The sequence below is a fragment of the Hemiscyllium ocellatum genome, chromosome 33 (genome assembly GCF_020745735.1).
Source record: "Hemiscyllium ocellatum isolate sHemOce1 chromosome 33, sHemOce1.pat.X.cur, whole genome shotgun sequence".
NCBI classification, from domain to species: Eukaryota; Metazoa; Chordata; class Chondrichthyes; order Orectolobiformes; family Hemiscylliidae; genus Hemiscyllium; species Hemiscyllium ocellatum.
Genome location: NC_083433.1, coordinates 142405 through 168703, shown reverse-complemented (window position 1 = coordinate 168703; position 26299 = coordinate 142405). Strand labels below are relative to the sequence as shown.

General features: G+C 43.5%; 1 protein-coding gene and 1 long non-coding RNA gene across 3 annotated transcripts in view; one reads left to right on the top strand and one right to left on the bottom strand.

Moving 5' to 3' along the window:
* Window positions 1–51: 51 nt before the first annotated feature.
* LOC132831147 (uncharacterized) lies at window positions 52–26181 on the bottom strand. Its single transcript, XR_009646478.1, has 3 exons — window positions 25853–26181; window positions 24195–24222; window positions 52–304 (listed from the first exon to the last, which is right to left on the bottom strand). It is a non-coding gene; the product is annotated as an uncharacterized LOC132831147 (long non-coding RNA).
* The window catches only part of LOC132831146 (circularly permutated Ras protein 1-like), a 109458-nt gene continuing 108989 nt past the window's right edge, over window positions 25831–26299 (top strand). The window contains exons 1-2 of one of the 2 annotated variants that reach the window (XM_060849145.1): window positions 25831–25912; window positions 26097–26206. The gene's annotated coding sequence lies outside the window, so the exon portion shown is untranslated. Of the gene's footprint in view, window positions 25913–25935; window positions 25997–26096; window positions 26207–26299 lie in introns of those variants that run through there. The other variant, XM_060849146.1, reaches the window with a different exon arrangement.

Genomic DNA, 26299 nt, shown 5'->3' with positions numbered 1-26299 from the left:
GTGCAGCAATGTTTCATTTGATACAAATTAACTGAATTGATGATGAGGAACTGTATTTTTGCCCATAAAATTTTGGCTGAGTTTTATATGAATACTTCATGGAGCAGGGTCTTGTGGCTCAGTAGGTAGTATCTCTATGTCTGGGCCAGAAGCTTTGGGTTTGAGTCCCAAGCTGTGGAAGGTGCTTTTGTGATATGGCCAAACAGATCGATTGTCAGCGTCAAAATCCTTCCAATACATCCAATGGCAACAGTAAGAGCAGGCCAGTCCCCTGGTCAGGCCAGTCTCCTGGTCAGCTATCTCTCTGAAAGCAAATGCAAAATACGTCAGTCCTCAAATCCTAAAAGCATGGACCAATCCAATAGAAGACAGTGCTTCTTGAATTTTGGGGTAAGTGCTTGTTACTTTTTCCATGTAATTGTACACCTTTAAATCATTCTATAGTTCTATAATCCTTGTATTGATTGCAGTGCAAGCTCACTATGTGTAGTTGAAGCATCAAAGAATGGAAGGCAACTGTGCCCATGGACCATGTTAAAGCCCAAGTGACTAAGGAGAAGAGGCAAGCTGTAGCTGAAAGGCCCAGTGGTTCAAGGGGAGTGAGTGTCGGGATTATCAGGGGTTGGGTGGTTGTCTGGTCATTGACTGCTCAAGGTGGAACAGTGTCTCTCTTGGGAGAAGGGGGTGGAAATGACCTCAGCAGTTTCTGTCCTGTTCTGTCCTCTGTCCTGGGGAGTATGAGACCATGGGTGTAAAGGGAAAGTTGATGGATGATCTATCCATTGACCATAAGACCATAAGACATAGGAGTGGAAGTAAGGCCATTTGGCCCATCGAGTCCACTCCACCATTCAATCCTGGCTGATGGGCACTTCAACTCCACTTACCCGCATTCTCCCCGTAACCCTTAATTCCTCGTGACATCAAGAATCTATCAACCTCTGCCTTGAAGACATTTAGCGTCCCGGCCTCCACTGCACTCTGCGGCAATGAATTCCACAGGCCCACCACTCTCTGGCTGAAGAAATGTCTCCGTATTTCTGTTCTGAATTGACCCCCTCTAATTTTAAGGCTGTATCCACGGGTCCTAGTCTCCTCGCCTAACGGAAAAAAGTTCCTAGCGTCCACCCTTTCCAAGCCATGTATTATCTTTTAAGTTTCTATTAAGTCTCCCCTCAATCTTCTAAACTCCAAAGAACACAATCCCAGGAATCTCAGCCGTTCCTCATATGTTAGACCAACCATTCCAGGGATCATCCGTGTGAATCTCCGCTGGACACGTTCCAATGCCAGTATGTCCTTCCTGAGGCGTGGGGACCAAAAATGGACACAGTACTCCAAATGGGGCCTAACCAGAGCTTTATAAAGTCTCAACAGTGCTTTTATATTCCAACCCTCTTGAGATAAGTGACAACATTGCATTCACTTTCTTAATCACGGACTCAACCTGCACATTTACCTTTAGAGAATCCTCGACTAGCACTCCCAGATCCCTTTGTACTTTGGCTTTATGAATTTTCTCACCGTTTAGAAAGTAGTCTATGCTTTTATTCTTTTTGTCAAAGTGCAAGACCTCGCATTTGCTCACGTTGAATTCCATCAGCCATTTGCTGGACCACTCTCTCAAACTGTCTAGATCCTTCTGTAGCCTCCCCACTTCCTCAGTACTACCTGCCTGTCCACCTAACTTCGTATCATTGGCAAACTTCGCTAGAATGCCCCCAGTCCCTTCATCCAGATCATTAATATATAATGCGAACAGCTGTGGCCCCAACACTGAACCCTGCGGGACACAGCTTGTCACCGGCTGCCATTCTGAAAAAGAACCTTTTATCCCAACTCTCTGCCTTCTGTCAGACAGCCAATCCTTAGTCCATACCAGTAGCTCACCTTGAACACCATGGGCCCTCACCTTGCTCAGCAGCCTCACGTTGGCACCTTATCAAAGGCCTTTTGGAAGTCTAGATAGACCACATCCACTGGGTTTCCCTAGTCTAACCTACTTGTCACCTCTTCAAAGAATTCCAACAGGTTTGTCAGGCATGACCTCCCCTTACTAAATCCATGTTGACTTGCTCTAATCAGACTCTGCTCTTCCAAGAATTTAGAAACCTGATCCTTAATGATGGATTCTAGAATTTTACCAACAATCGAGGTTAGGCTAATTGGCCTATAATTTTCCATTTTTTGTCTTGATCCATTCTTGAACAAGGGGCTTACAACAGCATTCTTACAATCATCTGGGACTTTCCCTGACTCCAGTGACTGTTGAAAGATGTCAACCAATGCCTCCGCCATTTCCTCAGCTACGTCTCTCAGAACTCTAGGATGTATCCCATTGGGGCCAGGAGATTTATCAATTTTAAGACCTTTTGCTTTTATAGCACTTTCTCTTTTGTACTGGCAACCGTACTCAACTCAGCCCCCAACTCCCTTTAATTGTTGGGATATTACTCATGTCTTACACAGTGAAGACTGACACAAAGTACTCGTTAAGTTCTCCTGCTATTTCCTTACCTCCCATACTAGGCTTCCAGCATTAGTTTGAAGTGGCCCAATGTCTACTTTTGCCTGTCGTTTGTTTCTTATGTATTGAAAGAAACTTTTACTATCATTTCTAATATTACTGGCTAGCGTACCTTCATATTTGATCCTCTCCTTCCTTATTTCTCTCTTTGTTATCCTCTGTTTGCTTTTGTAGCCTTCCCAATCTTCTGATTTCCCACTGCTCTTGGCCACTTTATAGGATCTCTCTTTTTCTTTAATACATTTCCTGACTTCCTTTGTCAGCCACGGCTGTCTAATCCCTCCCCGGATAATCTTTCTTTTCTTGGGGATGAATCTCTGTACAGTGTCCTCAATTATACCCACAAACTCCTGCCATTTTTGCTCTACTGTCTTCCCCGCTCGGCTCTGCTTCCAGTCTATTTTTGTCAGTTCTTCTCTCATGCCCTCAAAATTACCTTTGTTTAACTGTAACACCATTACATCCGATTTTGCCTTCTCTCTTTCAAACTGCAGACTGAACTCTACCATATTATGATCGCTGCTTCCTAAGTGTTCCCTTACTTTAAGATCTTTTATAAAGTCTGTTTCATTACATAGCACTAGGTCCAGAATAGCCTGCTCCCTTGTGGGCTCCATGACAAGCTGTTCCAAAAAGCCATCCTGTCAGCATTCCATGAAGTCCCTTTCTTTGGATCCACTGGCAACATTATTTACCCAGTCCACCTGCATATTGAAGTCTCCCATGATTACTGTGACCTTGCCTTTCTGACATGCCTTCTCTATTTCCCGGTACATGTTGCGTCCCTGGTCCTGACCACTGTTAGGAGGTCTGTACACAACTCCAATTATGGTTTTCTTGCCTTTGTGGTTCCTCAGTTCCACCCCCACAGACTCCACATCATCCAACGCTATGACATTCAGTGCCATAGATTTAATTTTGTTCTTAACTAACAAGGGCACACCGCCCCCTCTGTCGACCTCCCTGTCTTTTCGATAAGTTGAAAATCCTTGGAGGTTTAACTGCCAGTCCTGACCCCCCTGTAACCACGTCTCTGTGATGCCTACCACATTCACGATGATCTGTGCCATTAGTTCATCTGCTTTGTTATGAATGCTACGAGCATTCAGGTAAAGTGCCTTAATGCTAACTTTATCATTAGGGATATTGGAAGTCATAAGATGTCCTAAGTTATCCTTCCGTTTTGCTGCATTCCCAGTCTGCCTCGAGTTTAGATCCGCCTGCACATATGCTATCCTGTTGCTTATTTTTCCATTTAACTCCATACTCCCTGTCGCTTTCACTTTCCCTTCCCCCCAACTCAGAAGTTTAAAGTCCTACTGGCCATCCTATTTATCCTCTTCGCTAGAACATTGGTACCTGATCAGTTCAGGTGGAGACCGTCCCAACGATACAGATCCCCCCGGTTCCAAAACTGATGCCAATGTCCATGAAGTGGAATCCCTCTTTCCCACACCAATCCCTTAGCCACGTGTTTACTTCCCTAATTTTCTTATCCTTATGCCAATTGGCTGCAAGAAGCTCTGGTATGACTATGTTTGGAAGTATTTGCTTTCTGAGGATACAGTCACATTAATGGTTTAGGGAACAGGATCTGGTCAGGGTGGAATTTGGCAGGTCTGGACCAATTCTTAAGAGATGTGATGCTGCGAGTCACCTCAATCAAGAATGGATTGAGAGTCTAATCAAGGGCGTGAGGAGCCTTGCATAGTTATGGATTCAGTGGAGAAAATGAGGCAATCAGTTGTAACATTGAGGGATCAGCTGGAAGAGAATGTGTGAGGAACTGGGATATGGGGCCGATAGGAATTGCAACACACTGAAAGAGGTACGGAACAGAGGGAGGTGGCGGGGGGCGGAGTCTTTGGCGTGTTGTGGACGGTGGTCGGTGTTGAACCTACCTCGGACAATTATTGAGCAGGCATGAATGGTAAAAATCAGACAGACTGATGCTTCGAATTCTCTATTCCTGAGATGCTGCCTAACCTGCTGTGCTTTGACCAGCAACACATTTGCAGCTGATGCTTGGATGCATCATATGGCAGTCTTCACAGATCTTCTGAAATCAACAGCATAATGGAATAATTGGTCTGGTCATCTTGCAACTGAGGAGGAGCCATTGGGATAGAATTCAATTGCAGCAATCATTCAGGCCTGTAAAAATGCAGCATTCAGGACAACAAGGGACATGTTAACATTGGCCAAAACTTGCATCCAAAGGCTTCAGGCAGAGACATTGTCAAACGTAGCTTGGTGTATCCCTGGACACTGGGTGGCACAGTGGCTCAATGGTTAGCACTGCTGTCTCACCGCCAGGGACTTGGGTTCGATTCCAGCCTTGAGCAACTGTCTGTATGGAGTTTGCACATTCTCCCTGTGTCTGTGTGGGTTTCCTCCGGGTGCTACAGTTTCCTCACACAGTCCAAAGATGTGCAGGTGAATTGGCTGTGCTAAATTGCCCATAGTGTTAAGGGATGTATAGGTTAGGTGCATTAGTTAGGGTAGATACAGGGTAGGGGGTGTGGGTCTGGGTGGGTTACTCTTCGGAGGATTGTTATGGACTTTGTTGGGCTGAAGAGCCTGTTTCCACACTGTAGGGATTCTATGATTACTGGATTGAGGCACTGCCCCTTGAAAACAGCCTCAGGAATCATGACTACAATCCGCAAAGCTCTGCCAAGCTTCACTGGGTCTTTACAATGTAGGTCTACACATGGTGTGAGATAGTGAAAAATATTGTGATGAAAACCAGCATCTCCTTGAAATGGGAGAAGATGCACTATGATTTCAACTCAACACTTAGAACCTGGAGGCACAGTGAGACAGCAGTAAATAGAACACTACAAGTGATTCTATAGTTTATAGAAATATCTATTATACTGTATATTCATAAAAAGTTCAGACTACCGGGTGACATATAATGGACATTCGATGTGCCCTAAAACTATCATCATCTTTCTTTGCCTTCATTCTGTCTAGGCTGTGCCCTGAAATGTAGAGCTGAGCTAGAGGGATTCTGTTGAAGATCCACCCTGGTGACTGGGATGACTTGAGCAGGCATCCTCTGGGGTTCAAGGCTACAGATTCACAGCTGCTGAGAGTCGTTTGCACAAATCCAAGTGCACTCTCCTTGACTTGACCTGCTGTAGGCAATGGTGAGAAAGAGGCAGGGCATTTCTGGAGTATCCTGAAATGAAACCCCTACTGTTCTTGGCTGGCATTCTGATTCCCTGTGGGTTCCTTCTATTTCTTCTCTGTCTCCTTGACAGGAAATGGCATCTGAAGAGAGACTGTGGTATCTTGGTCATCTCTCAGTTTGCTATTGTTGCAGCATTGGTTTGATCAGATCCAGGAGTACATCTGTAAACTGGATCTCCAAGACAGCTGCTATCCTTTCCATTGGGGCAGCTAAGTTCATACATTCCAGAGCTGCAGTGATGATCAGAATTTGCATGGAGTCTTTTTTTTTCAGTCTAATGAGGGCCTCTGGCGAAATGACAAATCAGGTGCAAGGGGAGGCCATTTGGCCCCTCAGGCTTGCTCTTCTGTTCAGTAAGATCATGGCTGATCTGATTGTAACCTCAAATCCCACTGATCACCATTTAGATTCTTGTTCAGCATGAGACTTGATGCCTTCAAGGACTCTGCATCAATGTCACTTCAGGAAGGAAGTTCCAAAGACAGATGACACACTGAGAGAAAAAAAAAGCTTGCTTCCTGTTTTAACTGAGCAATCCCCGATTTTTAAACAGTGACCCTCAGTGCTAGATGCTCGCACAAGGAGAAACTTTCTCTCCACATCGATGCTGTCATGAACCCTAGGTATCTTCTATCAAGTGGCCTCTTATTTTATAAACCACAGCAAATATAAGCCTATTTGTCCATTCTTTACTCCTAAGACACCCACCTCTTTCAGATATTAGTCTAATAAATGTTCTCTGAACTGCCTCTAACACATTTACATCCTTTCTTAAATAAGGAAACTAATACTGTGCATAATAATCCAGTTGAGGATTCACTGATCCTCTGTACAACTAAAACAATGACCTCCCCCATTCTGTGTTCAATTCCTCTAACAATAAATAATATATTCTGTGAGATTCCCTAATTTATTGTTGCTGTTTCCTTTTCCTGTCTCTGTAGGTTCATTGAAAGTCCTATTTCTTGTGGAGTTCAGGGATATGTCACGTACAACGGGTTTCAGTGTGTACTCCAGGGTACAGAGCGTCAGGCTTCCCTTCTGGTACTTGCCATGGACCCATGTCAATGACTTCTCATTGGATTGGGAACCTGAGCCTATCATGATGGACAGGCACATTGAGGTGAATGCCTCTGTTTTGGTGGCAGCTCCTGGTGAATGTTGTGTTGGAACCTCCTCTGGCTTTCGAGGGTCATTGGCCTTGTAGGTGGGGTCTGCTGCTGACGAACTGTTGTGGCACTTTATGTGAGAGTGTTGTGTGAAAGTGAAAAAGAAGGAGAATTAGTTGATAAAGATGCGGAATCCCGAGTGTAACTCTCTGTGAGTCTGCAAAGAACTGATTCTAATCTTCCTCACTGACATCTTCTTCCATTCCCAACTCCATGGGCTGCTCTTTAAAAGAGGATCTGAGTACTCAGTGCACTCCTGTCTGCCAGTGCTCTACCACCTGTTTGTTCAACCTTGTCCAGTAAAGATGGAAACCGAAGGATTGACTGTGATCACATTGGGCCCATGAATGTTTTATGAGCCATGCCAGATCCAGAGCCTCCCCTGGAAATGGCACAGTGCTCAGGACATGTTAGAAATGTTGATTACTCGAGAGGAATGTCAACCCTTCAGTGTCTCTTAGTCATCCATGTGATGCTGTGGGTTTTTGCAATGGATATGTAATAGCAGTTAGACTGTGTGCTGCCTCTGTGTGAATCTGTTTGTATCAAAGAGATGATACCCTTCCAGAGTGCAGGAAATTGTTCATTGATTTTCCTGCACTGGATCTGGGTAATAATTTAAGGGTGCCAGACGCTGGCTAGCACTGTGCCCTTGGCCTGGGCTGCCATCTCTGATGGGAGGGCAACCCTTTTTGTGTATGACCTGGAGCAGAGCCTGAGATGAGGCAGCGTTTAACCTAGAGGCCGGTTTCTGCTTACTTTGAGACATCTCCAGTGGGATGTGTTGGGGGTAACTAAGACAGACTGCAGCAATGCCGCAAGCTGACAGAGAGTGCAGAATGGTTCAAATGGCCTTTAAAGGTGATGTCAGTCAGGATGAGAACTTGCAGGGTGAGTGTTCCGTATAATTTATTACTCATCTCCTGAAACTCATCACAAACATGTGCAGAACTGCAAAATACCTGCCTGCGCTAAAACTCAACCTAGATTCTGGTAGAACTGTCCATTTCTAATGCAGCCAACGCCATACTTTAACTCTGTAAAGGATGTTCCAGTTTAAGTACAAGGGCCACGGTCCTGGACAACACTCTGGCAATAGTACAGAAGACATGCTCCAAAACTAGCTTCATCCCTATCCAAGCACTTCCAGTATAGCTTAAAAGCTGGCATCTACTTGACAATCTGAAAGATTGCCCAGGTGTGTCCTGTCTACAAAAGGTGGGACAAACCAAACCCTGCCAATTACGACCCAGTCAGTTTACTCTTGGATCAATAGTAAAGTGAAGGACTATCCAAAGGCAGTCAAGTCAGTTGTAAATCACACTCTTTTCTCAAATTCCACACCTATCTTTGCACACCACTACCCCGAACCCTCCCTCCAAAAACGGTGTTTGATCTTGCACATTCTGGGCAGCACAGTGGCTCAGTGGTTAGCACTGCTGCTTCACAGCACCAGGGACCTGGGTCCATTTCCAGCCTCAGGAGTCTGCCTGGAGTATGCACATTCTCCCCGTGTCTGCGTGGGTTTCCTCCAGGTGCTCCGATTTCCTCCTCCAGCCCAAAGATGTACAGGTTAGGGAAATTGGTCATACTAAGTTGCCCATAGTGTAGAGGGATGGGTAGGTGAGGTGCCTTAGCCAGGGCTGAATGTAGTCTAATAGGGTAGGGGAATGTGTCGGGTGGGATACTCTTTGGATGGTCAGTGTGGACTTTTTTGGGCTGAATAACGTTTTCTTCACACTGGAGGGATTTGAAAAAAAACATTCACCTACGATATAGGTAGGAAGAAGGGTGAGGATGTCAGACAGGCTTTCAGGGAGCTAGGTTGGAAGCGCAGAGTTAGAACAAACAGAGTTGTAGTCTCTGGTTTGTTACCCGTGCCACGTGATAGAGAGTCGAGGAATAGGGAGAGAGAGCAGTTAAATGCGTGGCTACAGGGATGGTGCAGGAGGGAGGGATTCCGGTTTCTGGACAACTGGGGTCCTTTCTGGGGAAGGTGGGACCTCTATAAAAAGGATGGGCTACACCTGAACCTGAGGGGCACCAGTATCCTTGGGGGGAGGTTTGCTAGTGCTCTTTGGGAGGGTTTAAACTAACTCCGCGGGGGCATGGGAACCAGGACTGTAGCTTTAGGGTACAGGACCTTGAGTGTAGGGAGGTTAGGAATAATGCAGTGATCTCTAAGGAGGGTGCCTGTAACCAGAAGGGTGGATTGAAGTGTGTATACTTCAATGCCAGAAGTATAAGGAATAAGGTAGGTGAACTTGCAGCGTGGGTTGGTACCTGGGACTTCGATGTTGTGGCCATTACAGAGACGTGGGTAGAACAGGGACAAGAATGGCTGTTGCACGTTCCAGGGTTCAAATGTTTTAGTAGGATCAGACATGGGGGTAAAAAAGGGGGAGGCGTGGCATTACTTGTCAAAGATAGTATCACAGCAGTGGAATGGACGATGGAAGAGGACTTGCTATCTGAGGTAGTTTGGGCTGAGGTTAGAAATAGGAAAGGTGAGGTCACCCTGTTAGGTGTTTTCTACAGGCCTCCTAATAGTCCTAGAAAAGTAGAGGATAATATTGCGAGGATGATTCAGGAAAAGAGTGAAGGTAGCAGGGTGGTTGTTATGGGGGACTTTAACTTCCCAGATATTGACTGGGAGAGCTATAGCTCGCGTTCATTAGATGGGTCGGTGTTTGTACAATGTGTGCAGGAGGGTTTCCTGACACAATATGTCGACAGGCCAACAAGAGGGGAGGCTATATTGGATTTGGTTCTAGGTAATGAACCAGGCCAGGTGTTAGACTTGGAGGTAGGTGAGCACTTCGGGGACAGTGACCACAACTCGGTGACTTTTACTTTAGTGATGGAGAGGGATAATCGTGCGCCGCAGGGCAAGAGTTATAGCTGGGGGCAGGGAAATTATGATGCAGTGAGGCATGACTTAGGATGTGTGGATTGGAAAAACAGGCTTCAAGAGAAGAACACTAATGAGATGTGGGGATTGTTCAAGGAGCAGCTACTGCGTGTCCTCGATAGGTATGTACCTGTCAGGCATGGTGTATAGGGCCTTGTGAGGCAGCCGTGGTTTAGTAAGGAATTGGAGTCCCTTGTGAAAGGGAAGAAGGCGGCATATGTAAAGATGAGGCGTGAAGGTTCAGTAGGGGCGATTGAGAGTTATAAGGTAGCCAGGAAGGAGCTAAAGAGGGAGCTAAGAGAAGCGAGAAGGGGACATGAAAAGTCTTTAACTGGTAGGATTAGGGAAAACCCAAAGGCTTTCTATAGGTATGTCAAGAATAAAAGGATGACTAGGGTAGGTATCGGTCCAGTCAAGGATAGTAGTGGGAAGTTGTGTGTGGAGGCGGAGGAGATTGGAGAGACATTAAATCAGTACTTTTCATCAGTATTCACTCAGGAACAGGACACTGTTGCTGATGTGAATATGGAATCACAAATAATTAGAATGGATGCCCTGGAAATATGCAGGGAAGAGGTTTTGGGAATATTGGAAAGGATGAATATAGATAAGTCTCCTGGGCCTGATGGCATTTACCCCAGGATCCTATGGGAAGCTAGGGAGGAGATAGCAGAGCCATTGGCCTGGATTTTTATGTCGTCATTGTCAATGGGAATAGTACCAGAGGACTGGAGGATAGCGAATGTGGTCCCATTGTTCAAGAAAGGGAGTAGGGATAGCCCTAGTAACTATAGGCCAGTGAGTCTGACTTCAGTGGTGGGCAAAGTCTTAGAGAGAATGGTAAGGGATAAGATTTATGAACATCTGGGTAGGAATAACGTGATCAGGGATAGCCAGCATGGTTTTGTGAAGGGCAGGTCGTGCCTCACAAACCTTATTGAGTTCTTTGAGAAGGTGACTAAGGAAGTGGACGAGGGTAAAGCAGTAGATGTTGTGTATATGGATTTTAGTAAGGCGTTCGATAAGGTTCCCCATGGTAGGCTAATGCTAAAACTACGGAGGTATGGCATTGAGGATACATTAGAGGTTTGGATTAGGAATTGGCTGGCTGGAAGGAGACAGAGGGTAGTAGTTGATGGATTATGTTCATCTTGGAGCGCAGTTACTAGCGGTGTACCACAAGGATCTGTTTTGGGACCATTGCTTTTTGTTATCTTTATAAATGATCTAGAGGAAGGACTTGAAAGCTGGGTAAGCAAGTTTGCGGATGACACAAAAGTCGGTGGAGTTGTGGATAGTGAGGAAGGAAGTGGTAGGTTACAGCGGGATATAGATAAGTTGCAGAGCTGGGCGGAAATGTGGCAAATGGAATTCAATGTAGCTAAGTGCGAAGTCGTTCACTTTGGTAGGAATAACAAGATGATGGATTACTGGGCTAATGGTAGGCTACTTGGTAGTGTGGATGAGCAGAGGGATCTTGGTGTCCATGTACACAGATCTCTGAAAGTTGCCACCCAGGTAAATAGTGCTGTGAGGAAGGCATATGGTGTACTGGGCTTTATTGGCAGAGGAATTGAGTTCTGGAGTCCTGAGGTCATGTTGCAGTTGTATAAGACTCTGGTGAGGCCTCATCTGGAGTATTGTGTGCAGTTTTGGTCGCCATACTATAGGAAGGATGTGGAAGCTTTAGAACGAGTGCAGAGGAGGTTTACCAGGATGTTGCCTGGAATGGTAGGAAAATCTTATGAGGAAAGGCTGAGGCACTTGGGGCTGTTCTCATTGGAGAAGAGAAGGTTTAGGGGAGATCTGATAGAAGTGTATAAGATGATTAGGGGTTTAGATAGGGTAGATACTAAGAACCTTTTACCGCTAATGGAGTCAGGTGTTACTAGGGGACATAGCTTTAAATTAAGGGGTGGTAGGTATAGGACAGATGTTAGGGGTAGATTCTTCACACAGCGGGTTGTGAGTTCATGGAATGCCCTGCCTGTATCAGTGGTGAACTCTCCTTCTTTATGGTCATTTAAGCGGGCATTGGATAGGCATTTGGAAGTTATTGGGCTAGTATAGGTTAGGTAGGATTCGGTCGGCGCAACATCGAGGGCCGAAGGGCCTGTACTGCGCTGTATCCTTCTATGTTCTATGTTCTATGTACTCTGAGCCAGTGGGTGTCACTGATGGTCTTATTACAGGTATTCCCTTTACTAACCCACCTGCTCACCAATCTCCCCTTTGGACTGTGCATGGTCCTCCTGATGTGTCATAACGTCTCTCTTATAGCTGCCATTTGGGGTTGACGTACTGGGTTCAACAATCCCTTCACATGTTCTGATAGGACCCATCAATGCAATATTTCATGTGCACTCATATCCAGACCCTATGTGTTCAATGCCTTCTGGCTGTTGAGATCTGTATCTCTAACTACCTGCAATGACTGGTCCACTGATCACAGTATTATCGCTCATGTACCTCTCTGGCTGTCAAAGGGAACTGTGTAATCTACCTGTGTTTAACAGTTTCATTCAAGTATGTTAGAATATAGCGCAATACAGCACAGGAACAGGCCCTTGGGCCTATGATGTTATGCTGAACGTAATGCCAAATTAACTAATCCCTCTGCCTGTCCTTGATCCATATCTCTTCATTCCTTGCATATTCATGAGCTTATCTAAAAGTCCTGTAAACACTCGTATCATATTTGCTCCCACCACCCCTGGCAGCACATTCTAGCCACTACCACTCCCTGTGTAAAACAACTTGCCCCTCACATCTCCTTTGAACTTGCCCCTCTCACTTTAAATGCATACCCCTTGGTATTAGACATTTCAACTCTGGTAAAAGATTCTGACAGTCAACCCTGTCTATGCATCTCATAACCTTATACACTACTACCAAGTCTTCCCTCAGCCTTCACTGCTCCAGAGAAAACAACCCGCATTTTTCTAGCCTCTCCTTATACCTCATATCCTCTAATCCAGGCAGCATCCCGGTAAACCTTTCCTGCACTCTCTGCAAAGCCTCCACATCTTTCCTGTGATGCAGTGGCCAGATTTGAATGCAATTCTCTACATGCAACCTAATCAAAGTCTTATAAAACTGCAACATGGCATCCTGACTGTTGTATTCAATGCCCAACCAATAAAGGTAAGCATGCCATAGGCCACCTTTACCATACTATCTACTCATGTGGCCATTTTCAGGGAGCTATGGATTTGAACTCCAAGATCTCTCTGTACATCAGTGCTGTTCAGGTCCTGCCATTAATTGTATATTTTTCCTTAATATTTGATCTCCCTAAGGACAACACCTCACACTTGCCCGGATTAAATTTCATCTGCCATTTCGCCATCCATACCTGCAACTAATCTATATCCCGCTGTATCCTTTGACAACCTTCTACACTATCCATTACTCCAATGGTTTTTGTATCATCTTAAAATGACTAACCCAACCATCTATGTTTTCATCCAAGTCATTTATATACACCACAAAGCAGAGGTCCCAGTATTAATCCCCTGCAGAACACCATTAGTCATGAACCTCCAACCAGACAAACACCGTTCCAACGTACCATCTGTACAGATGAGGCTCAGTCCAAAGTGGTCATGTTCTAGAAGTGACCTGTATAAAGAGAGAGGAGTGGTCAGCTCTCAAGCTGAGCTGAGGAGAGCAGTTTAGTTCAGTCCTGAAGTGGGAAGTTCAACAGTGAGCTGTGTGGAAACTCTCTCTCTTTTCTGCCCTTCAACTTCAACCTGTAAGCATATGTTCCATGTATACTGAGTTTTAAAGGAAGTTTGCTTATGGGGACTGTTGTGTGTGTTTGGAACAGCATAATTAAGTCTAGTTGGATAGGCTGAGTTCTGTCGGGATTCTTTATTCTTTTCTTTGTGTTTCATTGTGTAATTGTGTGAATAAATTTTTTTGTCTGTTTTAAAATCTAGAAGTCAACTTAGCGTTCTTACTCTGGGTAATTTTCACTGTACACTTACCGAAACAAATTGCAAAATTAGGTCGAGGGCTATCTGCTTAAGAATGTTTTGAGTAGTCTGGCCTAGTCCAGAACAGACTGGGGACTCTTCGTGGGATTTTGAATAGTGAGTGATAGGTGCGAGCGTCTTTATTTCGGGTGTTGGTTTGGTTGGGTAGACAAAGCTTGGGATAGGAATGGGCTCTTGCAGTCGCCAAAAGTTTTCTTGATGTGGATGCGGTGACTTTGGAAGTTTTGCAAAAAGTGAATAAGACCAAGTTGCAAGAATTAGCAGAGAAGCTGGAATTGGACCTGCCTGCTTCTGTGAGGAAAGGAGAGATAATTACAGCAGTAGCTCAGCTTTTAAACTTGCTGGAGAAACATCAGAATCTATAAAGATGGCAAGGATTCAATTGTAAATGAAGCAGCTTGATTTGGAGGTGAGAGATAAGGAAAGGGGCACAGAAATGGAACCGTTTGAGTTACGATGAAAAGCAGAAGAGAAGGAAAAACAGAGAGTAGCAGAACAGAGAGAAAAAGAGAAAGCAGCAGGAGAGAGAGCAGAGAAAGAAAAAAAGAGAGCTTTGAACTTCAAAAACTAACACTTAAAAAGGAAAGTCAACGATAAAGGCTGAGGGTAGGTTTAGTGAGGATGAGCAAGCCCCTGTTAGTCAGGAGGCTAGTGAGAAACTGCTTAAGTATGTTCAAGCATTTCCTAAATTTGATGAGAAGGATGTGGAAGCCTTTTTCGTCTCATTTGAAAAGATGGCTAAACAAATGCAGTGGTCACTGGCAATGTGGGTTTTGTTGATCCAAGCGAAACTTATAGGTAGGGCTAGTGAAGTATTTGCATCCCTATCAGAGGAGGTATCTAGGGAAAAAAACATTTTAAGTGCAAATGAGCCTGGGCCAGAAGATGAGAGACAACGTTTCAGGAAGCTAAGGAAGGAGCCTGGTCAAACCTATCTTGAGTTTGAAAGGATCAAACAGAGTAATTTTGATAGATGAATAAGAGCTTTAAAAATCAAGCAAACTTTATGATGCCCTTAGAGAGGTTAGTATTTTGGAGGAATTCAAAAATTCACTGCCTGAAGTAGTGCAAACTCATGTGGAAGAGCAGAGAGTTAAAACAGCAAGGTTAGCAGCTGAAGGGGCTGATGGCTATGAGCTGGTCAATAAAACACGGTTTGGCTTCCAGAATCAATTTCAGTCCATGAGGGATAGAAGTTGGGGCAAAGAGAAATCCTCATGTGGATTTCTTACCACGGTAAAAAAGAAACCCTTGAGGAGGACAAAGAAGTTAAAAAGCTCCGGTGTTTTCATTGTAATAAAGTGGGCCACACAAAATCATAGTGTTGGTGGGCTAGGAGAAAGCCAGATGTAGGAAAACCAGAAAAGCCTGGGAATTTTGTTGGACTAGTAACAAAAAGCACAAGAGAAGTTAGACAACTGCCTCAGAGTGTACAAATGATCAGATATTGATTAAGGAGGAAGTGCCAGATCTGCTTAAAAAATATGGGGGCGGCAAGGTGGCTCAGTGGTCAGCACTGCTGCATCAGAGCACCAAGGATCCAGATTCAATTCCTGCCTCGGGAAACTGTCTGTGTAGAGTTTGCACATTCTCCCCTTGTCTGCTTGGGTTTCCTCTCACAGTCCAAAGATTTGTAGATTAGGTGAATTTGCCATGCTAAATTGCCTGTAGTGTTAGGTGCATTAGTCAAAGCTGAATGTAGGGGAATGGGTCTGGGTGGGTTGCTGTTTGGAGGGTCAGTGTAGACTTCTTGGGCCGAAGGGCCTGTTTCCACATTGTATGGAATCTCACCTAATCTAATCATACACATGCAAGGCTAAAGTTTATTCACATAGGCCAGGAATAATAGATAAGGAGGTTACAATATTAAGGGGCACAGGATCCTCTCAGTCTGTGATGCTGAGGGCTGAGGAAATATGCACTCCTGAGAGACTTTTGCCAGAGAATGTACTGATAACAGGAATTCACGGTGAGACAAAAAGTGCTCAGTTATATAAAGTGAGACTAGAGAGTCCAGAGAAGAGTGGAGAATTTGTGGTAGGAGGACTGGACAAACTCTCAGCTCTAGGAATACAATTTGTCCTTGTAAATAATATGATTCACAGGTCGGCATGCTGCCTACTCTAGCTGAAAAGCCAGTGGAGACTCAGGCAACTGAAGACCTGGAGAATGTTTATCCAGGAAGTTTCCCTGATTGTGTGATCACAAGATCACAGAGGCACAAGTTGAAGCAGGAGAGACCAAAAGGCACAGATAAGGAAGCTGACATAGTGTTATCTGAGACTTTTATTGCTCAGATAAGCTGAACAGTGAAGGAACAAACAGGTAAACATGCCAGTATCTTTATACCTGCTAGGCTGATTGAATTACAGCAGAAAGATGAGGAATTTAAAGAGTTATATCAAAAGGCATTTACTGAGAAAGAAAGTGACTGCATTCCTGTGTTTTTACTTAAATTATGTCTTAATGAGGAAATGGAGACCATCACACATTCAAGCAAATGAGAAATAGGCAGAAATTCATCATATTGTTTTGTCAGTAGGGTATAGAAAGGAGGTGCTGCGAATGGCAGATGAACTACCACTTGGAGGTCATTTAGGGGTGAGGAAAACACCAGCTAAAATACAAACATTTTTACTGGCCTAGACTACATAAAGGTGTAATTGAATTTTGCCAGATGTGTCATCCATGTCAGCTAATTGGAAAATCACAGGCAGTAGTAAAACCTGCACCTTTAATACCTATTCCCGCATTTGAGGAACCTTTCACAAGAGTCATGATTGATTGCGTAGGAGATCCCCTACCTCAAACAAAAAGTGGGAATAAGTATTTATTAACAATAATGGATGTGTTGCCTAGATTTCCACATGCAATCCCATTATGCAACATCACAGCTAAAAGGGTTATTGAAGAACGACTTCATTTTTTAATTAGATACGACCCATCAATAGAGATCCAGTCAGATCAAGGATCAGACTTCACATCCAAACTATTCAAGAAGATTATGGATAACTTGGGAATAAAGCAATTCAAATCTACTGCGTACTATCTGGAATCACAGAGAGCGCTAGAGAGCTGGCATCTAACACTAAAGACCATGTTGAGGGTTTATGGTCAGGATTACCCAGATGATTGGGATAAGAGTTCTGGTTGTAGTTTTTGTGATCAGAGATGCACTGAATGAATTGGCCAAATTCAGTCCATTTGAATTAATTTTTGGGCATGAAGTAAGAGGACTGTTAAAATTGATTAAGTAGGAATTAATAAGTCAGACTTCAGTGACCACCCATTTGGATTATGTGTCAAATTTTAGACATTGATTAAATATAGCTGGAGAATTGGCTAGACAGCGTACAATGAAACAGGAAGCGGATACAAAATCACGTTCATAATTTTGCAATTGGGGATAAGGTATTGGTGTTACTCCCAGTAACAGGTGAGCCTTGAAAAGCAAAGGTTGAGTGGACCTTGTCAAAGTGAGAAGAAATTGAGTGAGGTGAATGACTTGATAAGGATTCCAGGCAGGAAGAAATCTCAGAGTGTGTCATGGGAATATGCTCAAAAGGTATTTTGATCGGGAAGGAAAGCAAGAGGAGAAGGTGTTAATGATTACAGCCCAGAAGGGAGAACCAAATTCAGAAGTTTCTGAATTGGACATCCCTCAAATCAAATTGGACAATGAGGCAGTTGTTAAAAATTGGAAAACATTATTGAGTTACCTTTCACACGAAAATCGAAATAACCTGAAAGACTTATTACTATCGCATGGGGAGATATGCGGAAATAAACTGAGAGGTATTAACCCAATTGTGCATGATGTAGATATAGGAGATGCTGTTCTGATCCTTATAGGCATAACCCTCTAAAATTGGCACAGGTTCACAGGTTTAGAGCGCATGCTCCAAGATGGCATAATTGAAGTGAGTTACAGTGACTGGAGCTCACCCATAGTCATGGTGCCAAAGCCAGATGGTACCCAATGGTTATGTGTGGACTGTTGCAAAGTCAATGCTGTTACAAAGACTGATGCATATCCAATTCCATCGCTGGAGGACTGTGTCGAAAAAGTGGAACAAGCAACTTGGACTTGCTCAGAGGCTACTGGCAAGGATCTCTGTCAGAGAGAGCAACGGCAATTTCAGCTTTCATAACAGCAAATGGACTGTATCAGTTCCAAGTCATACCATTTAATATGTAAAACGTTCTAGCCACATTTCAGAAACTGACTAATAAGGTCATTCCTGGATTACCTGACTGTGTGGTGTATATTGATGACCTGGTGATTTTTAGTCCCTCATGGTAGGAACATCTACAGCATTTATCGGACTTGTTTGAGTGACTTCAAAAGGTAGGCTTGGTGGTAAACCTAGCTAAAAGTGACTTTGCCAAAGCCCAAGTCACCTTCCAGGGCTGTGTTATTGGACATGGACAAATGGCCTCACGAAATGTGAAAATGAAATTAATTGGGGAATTTCCCACACCGTCGAAATAAAAGCAGTACTACGGTTCCTGGGGTTGAGTGGATTTTACCAAAAGTTTGTGCTGAACTTCAGCAATTAACAACTCACCGAATTGGTAATAAATGGCAAGAAGTTTCAGAGGAGTGACAGCCTAAAAACTGTGTTAACCACTGCCCCAGTATTAGCCACACTGGATTGCACGAAGGTTTTTAAGGTAGCTATCGATGCCAGTGATGTGGGTATCGACGTGGTCCTCCTGCAGGAGGGTGACAAGGGGATAGAAGGACCCATTGGGTATTTTCCAGGAAGTTGAATGTTCATCAACAGAAATATTCAATGGTGGAGAAAGAGACTTTAAGCTTGGTGTTGGCATTACAACATTTCAGTGTTTACATTACCAGCAATGCATCCAAGACAGTCACAAACACCGGTCACAACCTATTGATGTTTGTGGAAAAATTTAAGGATAAAAATGTCAGACTGTTTGGATGGAGCTTGCTGTTGCAACTGTTCACTTTGACAATTGTGCAGGTGACAGGTGGTGAAAACGTGATTGCTGATGCATTATCGAAACTTGAATAAGCTACGGAGGCATTTGGTGGTGGGTGTACCGCGGCCTGAATTTGCACGTGGTTGTGCGAGTTTGCATGTCTATAGTTAGACCATGAGACAGAGGAGTGGAAGCAAGGCCATTCGGCCCATCGAGTCCACTCTGCCATTTAATCATGGCTGATAGTTGTTTCAATTCCACTTAACCACACTCTCCCTGTATCCCTTAATTCCTTGCGAGATCAAGAATTTATCAATCTCTGCCTTGAAGACACCCAATGTCCCAGCCTCCACTGTGCTCCATGGCAATGATTTCCACAGGCCCACCACTCTCTGGCTGAAGAAACATCTCATTTCCATTTTAAATTGACCCCCTCTAATTCTCAGGCTGTGCCCCCACGGGTCCTAGTCTCCCCGCCTAACGGAAACAGCTTCCTAGCATCCACACTTTCCAAGCCATGCAATATCTTGTAAGTTTCTATTAGATTTCCCCTCAACCTTCTAAACTCTAATGAATACAATCCCAGGATCCTCAGCTGATCATCATGTATTAGGCCTACCATTCAAGGGATCATCCATGTGAATCTCGGCTAGACATGCTCCAGTACTAGTACGTCCTTCCTGAGGTGTGGGGCCCAAAATTGGACAGAGTATATTTTAAATGAGGCCTACCTAGAGCTTTATAAAGTCTCAGTAACAGATCGCTGATTTTATATTCCAACCCTCTTGAGATAAATGACAACATTACATTTTCTTTCTTAATCACAGACTCAACCTACAATTCAACTTTAAGAGAATCCTGGACTAGCACTCCCAGATCCCTTTGTACTTTGGCTTTATGAATTATCTCACTGTTTAGAAAATAGTCCATGCTTGTATTCTTTTTTTCAAAGTGCCAGACCTCACTCTTGCTCATGTTAAATGTCATCAGCCAGTTCCTGGACCACTCTCCTAAACTGTCTAAATCTTTCTGCTGCTTCCTCACCTCCTCAGTACTACCAGCCTGTCCGTCTAACTTAGTATCATTGGCAAGCTTCACCAGAATGCCCCCAGTTCCTTCATCCAGATCATTAATATATAAAGTGAACAGCTGCAGCCCCAACACTGAACCCTGTGGGACCCCACTTGTCACAAGCTGCCATTCCAAAAAAGAACCTCCTATTCCAACTCTGCCTTCTGTCAGACAGCCAATCGCCAATCCCCAATCCTAGCTCACCTCGAACACATTGGGCCCTCACTTACTCAGCAGCCTCCCGTGAGGCACCTTATCACAGGCTAGATTAGATTATTTACAGTGTGGAAACAGGCCCTTCGGCCCAACAAGTCCACACCGACCCGCCGAAGCGCAACCCACCCATACCCCTACATTTACCCCTTACCTAACATTATGGGCAATTTAGCATAGCCAATTCACCTGACCCGCACATCTTTGGACTGTGGGAGGAAACCGGAGCACCCGGAGGAAACCCACGCAGACGCGGGGAGAACGTGCAAACTCCACACAGTCAGTCGCCTGAGGCGGGAATTGAACCCGGGTCTCAGGCGCTATGAGACAGCAGTGCTAACCACTGTGCCACCGTGCCGCCTTGTGGAAGTCCAGATATATAACATAGTATAGTGTGTACCTGTGTTTAAACTATTAACTGGGGTTTTGAAAGGTTAAAAATGAAGCCAGCGTTTGGTATTGATGGTTCTTTTTTTTAAGGGGGCAGTGTCACAGAGCTAGTCTCTTTTATTCTAAGAGCTATTCCTTGGTTCAACGAGATTCTGTCCTTGATTTTTTTCAGAGGGGTAATAAATTGGGCCAGACTCTGATCAGTCTGGTTTGGTACAGAGATGGAAAGGGTTTTGAGAGTCTTTTGTTTATATGTAAACAGATGAGACTTCAGATCAAAGTGGTCATGTTTTAGGAGTGACCTGTATAAAGAGAGCTCAGCAGTTTCAGTTCGGTCCTGAACTGGGAGGTTCAACAGGGAGCTGTGTGGAATCTCTCTTTTCTGCCCTTCAACTTCAATCTGTAAGCATGTGTTCCATTTATACTGGTTTTTAAAGGGAGTTTGCTTATGGGGACTGTTGTGTGTATTTAGAACAGCATAATTAAGTCTAGCTGGATGGGTTGAGTTCTGTAGAGGTTCTTTATTCTGTTCTTTGTGTTTCGTTGTGTAATTGTGTGAATTTTTTTTGTCTGTTTTAAAATCTTGTAGTCAACTTAGCTATCTTACTCCGGGTAATTTTCACTGTACACTTACCAAAACAAATTGCAAAGTTAGGTCAAGGGCTGCCTGCTTTAAGAATGTTTTGAGTGGTCTGGCCTAGTCCATAACAATACCACAGCATCTGAGCTGGGCAAGATGGATGTCATAGCCTAGATGTCTTTGCTGCCTGAAGAAGAGAATGAGTTTGTGCTGAGAAGCTCTGGACAGAAGAGGTGAGCTATTGTGCATGACACTTTGTCCATATCACAGGCAGAGTCAGAGGAACCTGACCCAGTACTAAAATAGTCCAGGAGGATCTACAAAAAAAACTGGCCTAAGTCTTCAGATTCAGACGGGAAGGGAAGTAGTGACTGTAATGAGGTCAGCCAGCTGGAACTCATTCTAAGAATTCTCCAATTGAGGCTGTTGCTCTGGTCCAATCAGGCAGCCTTGACTGACTTAAAAAGTACAGGAGCATCAGGGTTTCTGTTCATTCTAAGAGCGATGCATCAGTGTCATGAACCATGAATGTGTAAATAAAGGGTGACTTGGTAACAAAATACCAGTTTCTGTGAAGCTATTTCAGAGTACAGCTCCATAACATTCAAGAAGCTTGGAAATCTATCACTGTTCCTTCACTTTTGTAAGGTTAAATCCTGGAACTCACTTCCTAACAGCACTGTGGATCTACCTACAGCACATGGTTCAAGATGGCAGCTCACCACCACCTTCCCAAGGGTAAATAGGGCTGGTCAATAAACATAGAAGATAGGAGCAGGAGGAGGCCATTTGACCCTTCAAGCCATTCATTATGATCATGGCTGATCATCTAAGTCAATAGCCTAATCCTACTTTCTCCCCATAACCTTTGATCCCATTTGCCCCAAGTGCTATATCTAACTGCTTCTTGAATACATTCAATTTTTGGCATCAACTGCTTACTGTGGTAATGAATTCCACAGACGTACCACAGAAATATCTCTTCACCTGCGTGCTAAATGGTCCACCTGAACCCTTAGACCTTGACCCCTGGTTTTGGATTCACCTACCATACTCCCTGCATCTAACCTGTTAGAACTTTATAAGTTTCTATGAATCCCCCCCTCATTCATCTGAACTCCAGTGAAAATAATCCTAACCTAGTCAACCTCACCTCGTAGATCAGTCCCGCCATCTCCAGAATCAGCCTGGTATACCTTCACTGAACTCCCTCAAGAGTAAGAGCATCCTTCCTCAGAAAAGGAGACCAAAACTGCACACAATATTCTAGGTGTGACCTCACCAAGGCCCTGTATAACTGCAACAACACATCCCTGCTCCAGTACTCAAAACCTTTCGCAATGAAGGCCAACATACTATTTGCCTTCTTTACTGCCTGCTGCACGTACATGCTTACCTTAAGTGACAGGTGCACAAGATAACCCAGGTCCCACTGCACACTCCCGTCTCCCAATTTACAGCCATTGCTTCCAAAGTGAATAACCTCACATTTATTCAAATTATAATACATCTGCCATTGATTTGCCCATTCACCCAATCTGTCCAGATCATACTGAAGGATCTCTGCATCCTCTTCACAGTTCACCCTCCCACCCAACTTAGTATCATCTGCAAACTTTGAGATGTTACATTTTGTTCCCTCATCCAAACATTAATATCGTGAATAGCTGGGAGCCAGCACTGATCCCTGTGGCACTCCACTAGTTACTGCCTGCCATTAATTCCTACTTTGTGTTTCCTCTCTGCCATCCAGTTTTTTCTCCATCTCAATACACTTCCCCCAATCTCATGCACTTTAATCTTACTCAATAATCTCTTATCTCGGACTTTGTCAAACGCTTTCTGAAAGTCCAAATATACTATATCGAGCAGCTCCCCATTGTCAACTTTACTAGTTACATCTTCAGACAATTCCAACAGGCATGATTTCCTCTTCATAAATCTGTGCTGACTATCTGAATCTGCCACTGCTTTCTAAATGCTTCGCTATAAAGTTCTTGACAATGGATTCGAGAATTTTCCCTAATACTGATGTCAGACTTACTGGTTTATAATTCCCTGGTTTCTCTTTACCTCTCTTTTTGAATATTGGAATAACATTAACTACTCTCCAACCTGCAGGGACTGTGTCAGAGCCAATAGAATTCTGGAAGATGACCACCAATGCATCTACTATTCTAGAGCCACCTCCTTAAGTGCTCTGGGATATTGATTATCAGGCCCTAAGAATTTATCCACCTTCAGTCCCATTAATTTTCCCATTACCATTTTTCTATAATATTGATCTCCCTTACTTCTTCCCTCTCACTCATTCTGGCTTAGTCAATGACCCCCACAAACTATCAGTTACTAAAAACAAAAAGACAAGTCCAAATTGTTTGGGCTGCTTTAAATCATTTGAAAGGAAGTGTATTAAATATACACACAAGTTTCTGTCCATCCAGGATATGACATTGTTAGCATGACATATTCAGAGTCACAGAAAACAGCCACACATTCTCCGATTTCTATCTTAAAGTTCTGAAATTCTGGAACTATTCTGGTGAATATTTTATGCAACTGCTCTAATGCCTTCAGGTCTTTCTTGGCATAAACAAAAAATGCTGGAGATTGCAGCAGGTCAGGCAGCATCCATGGAGAGAAAGCAAGCTAATGTTTTGAGTCTGGATAACTCTTCATCAGAGCTTTCATGGTGGATGGCATCCAGAACTGGAGCACCAGTACTATAGACTTCCTTCAGTCCTACATTATGAAGAAAAAAGAATTCACACTAATTGTAAAAGATGAAGTGTGTTTTGAAGAAGGGTCACTGGACCTGAACGTTAATTCTGATTTCTCTCCATCGACGCTGCTAGACCTGCTTTGTTTTTTCAGCAATATCTGATTTTATGTTTTCCAGCGTCTGCAGTTCTTAGGTTTTCTATTTGATATCCCAGTTGATGCCAAACGAGTCTTCCATGCCCTTTTTAATAAAGCCTAGGATATTCTATGCTTTAGTGACTGCATTCTCAACCTGTCCTGTGACCTTTGAAGATTTATGTACATATACCTGCTCCGCTGGTCCCTCTGCTCCTTTAGTAAAATATTGTTTCTCTGTGCTCTTTGGACCACCACAAATTACTTCACATGAAATTTTATCATCCAATCTACCAATTTGTCCAGGATCTTTTGAGGTTCTATACTTACCACTTCAAAATGTTTCCAAGTTTCATATCTGTAAAATTAGAAACATGCTGTCAGGTTTCAAGACTGTTATGATCAGCGGTCAGAATCCTGAAGTACTATGGATATTTTTAACTTAAAATTCAAGAACTAGTTTTTTTAAAAAGATGGCTGATACAGTCATAACTAGCTGCAGATGTAAATTCAGTGGCTGCCTGGGGGTGGGGAGAGAGAGAGAGAGAAAGATCTATGAGATGTCACACCTCAAAATGCAAATGGAATTTAAAACTGCAAGCCTTTAGAAGGTGGTGTGAGGAAGAGGCAAATCACCCAAGACTGGGTTGTGATATCTTGTGACTACAAAGATAAGGGCTGGTGACCCCTGCTTAAAAGCAAGCAATCCTCTGTGGGATGTATCCCAAACTGTAAACATATTTTGTGCTTTTCTCTAGATCTACTTCTAATCTATGTAAGTGTGATGCATTACTAAGTTTTCTAATATTTAGAAATTAATAAACACTCTCTGTTAACCTACGTATTATTAAAAACAGAAGTTCATGTTGGTCTGGGAGAAAGGTGTCCGCAAGGGAAAGGATCCAATTTTAAATTAATCTTTGTGTGACCGACCGAGGGGGTAGGTGAATGATGTGAATGTTGATTTCATAGGGAGGGGTGTGGATAAATTAAAGAGAAATCATGTCTAGCTAACAAGCTCCACTGGGAAACCAGTTCAACCCTCCTCAGCTGGGAGCTTTCACGATTTCCTGGAATCTTGTCTGGACTCTCAACATAAAAATAAAGAAATAAACATGGAAGCTGGAAATTTGAAGCAATTTTGAAGAAGAGTCACTCGAGTGGAAATGTTAACTGTTTTCTCTCTGCAGATGCTGCCAGATTTCTGAGTTTTTCCAGCAATTTCTGTTTTTGTTTGGGCTCTCAAGGACTCTGGGTTGTAACAAAGTATTATCAGGAAAAGCAAGTGAAGATCTCTGGTAATAACCCAACTCCAATCTGAGATGCATCCATTAACCATTGCTGTCCGTTTTCTGTCATTCAGTCAATGTTGTGTCTAAGTTGTTACTGTCTGTTTCATCTTTTGTCCTCTTACTTTGCTCATAAGTCTGTAATGTGGCACTTCATTAATTGTCTTTTGAAATCCATGTGTACCCTATCATCAGTCTTGCCCTCATTGACTCTCTGTAACTTCATTAAAAAGTGGAGCTTGTTAGCTAGACATGATTTCTCTTTAATTTATCCACACCCCTCCCTATGAAATCAACATTCACATCATTTAGTACTGGTCCTCCAGTACCTTGTTCACAGTAGGATCCGAAATCATATAATTCGTTAAAAATTACACAACACCAGGTTAGAGTTCAGCACTTTTATTTGAAAGTAAACCTGCTGGAATATAACCATGTGTGTGATTTGTAACTTTATCTATCCCAGCATAACACCTGCTCCTCCACATCATATAATGTAATACATGTCCTTCTGAATCTAGCACTTTGGGGAATTACTTTCTTGATTAGTAAAGGGATCATAGGTTGCAGAGAAAAGGCAGGCGAGAAGGGTTGAGAAACATCAGCCAAAATAGAATGGTCTAATTTTGCTCCTATATCTTACGGTCTTTTGGTTTTGAAGTTGCTTAGAAACATGATTGTCATGGGAGCAGGTATTACCTGTTTAGCGAGCTTCGACTTGGAATGATTTTCCAGCCGTTTAAACTGCTGTCCCGGAAGGTATTTGTTAAATTGTTCTTAAAAAAGAATTGTTTCAGTACGTTGCAATATTTAAATAGGCAATCGACGCTTGATGTGAGACAGGTTCTGTCCAATACATCGATATCATTTTCACCATAAGGTATGGGTCTGGGCGAGTTGCGCTGATTTAGAATCATTGATTACTTCCTTCCGCTTTCCACAGGCTGACAACAACTTTATTCAAAAAACTTGTTCTGAGATCTGAGGGTTTCACACCTGATCCAAGTGAAGGGCAGTGCCGGAAATAATACCTTAGAAAAAACAGAAGGAAAGGTAAGACAGTGTTTACCGAAGTCCTGACCCAAGGGAAGGTGAATTAGCGGCGTGGGTTCCCAATCGCTGTCCGCTTTCAGATCCAGCCCCAGG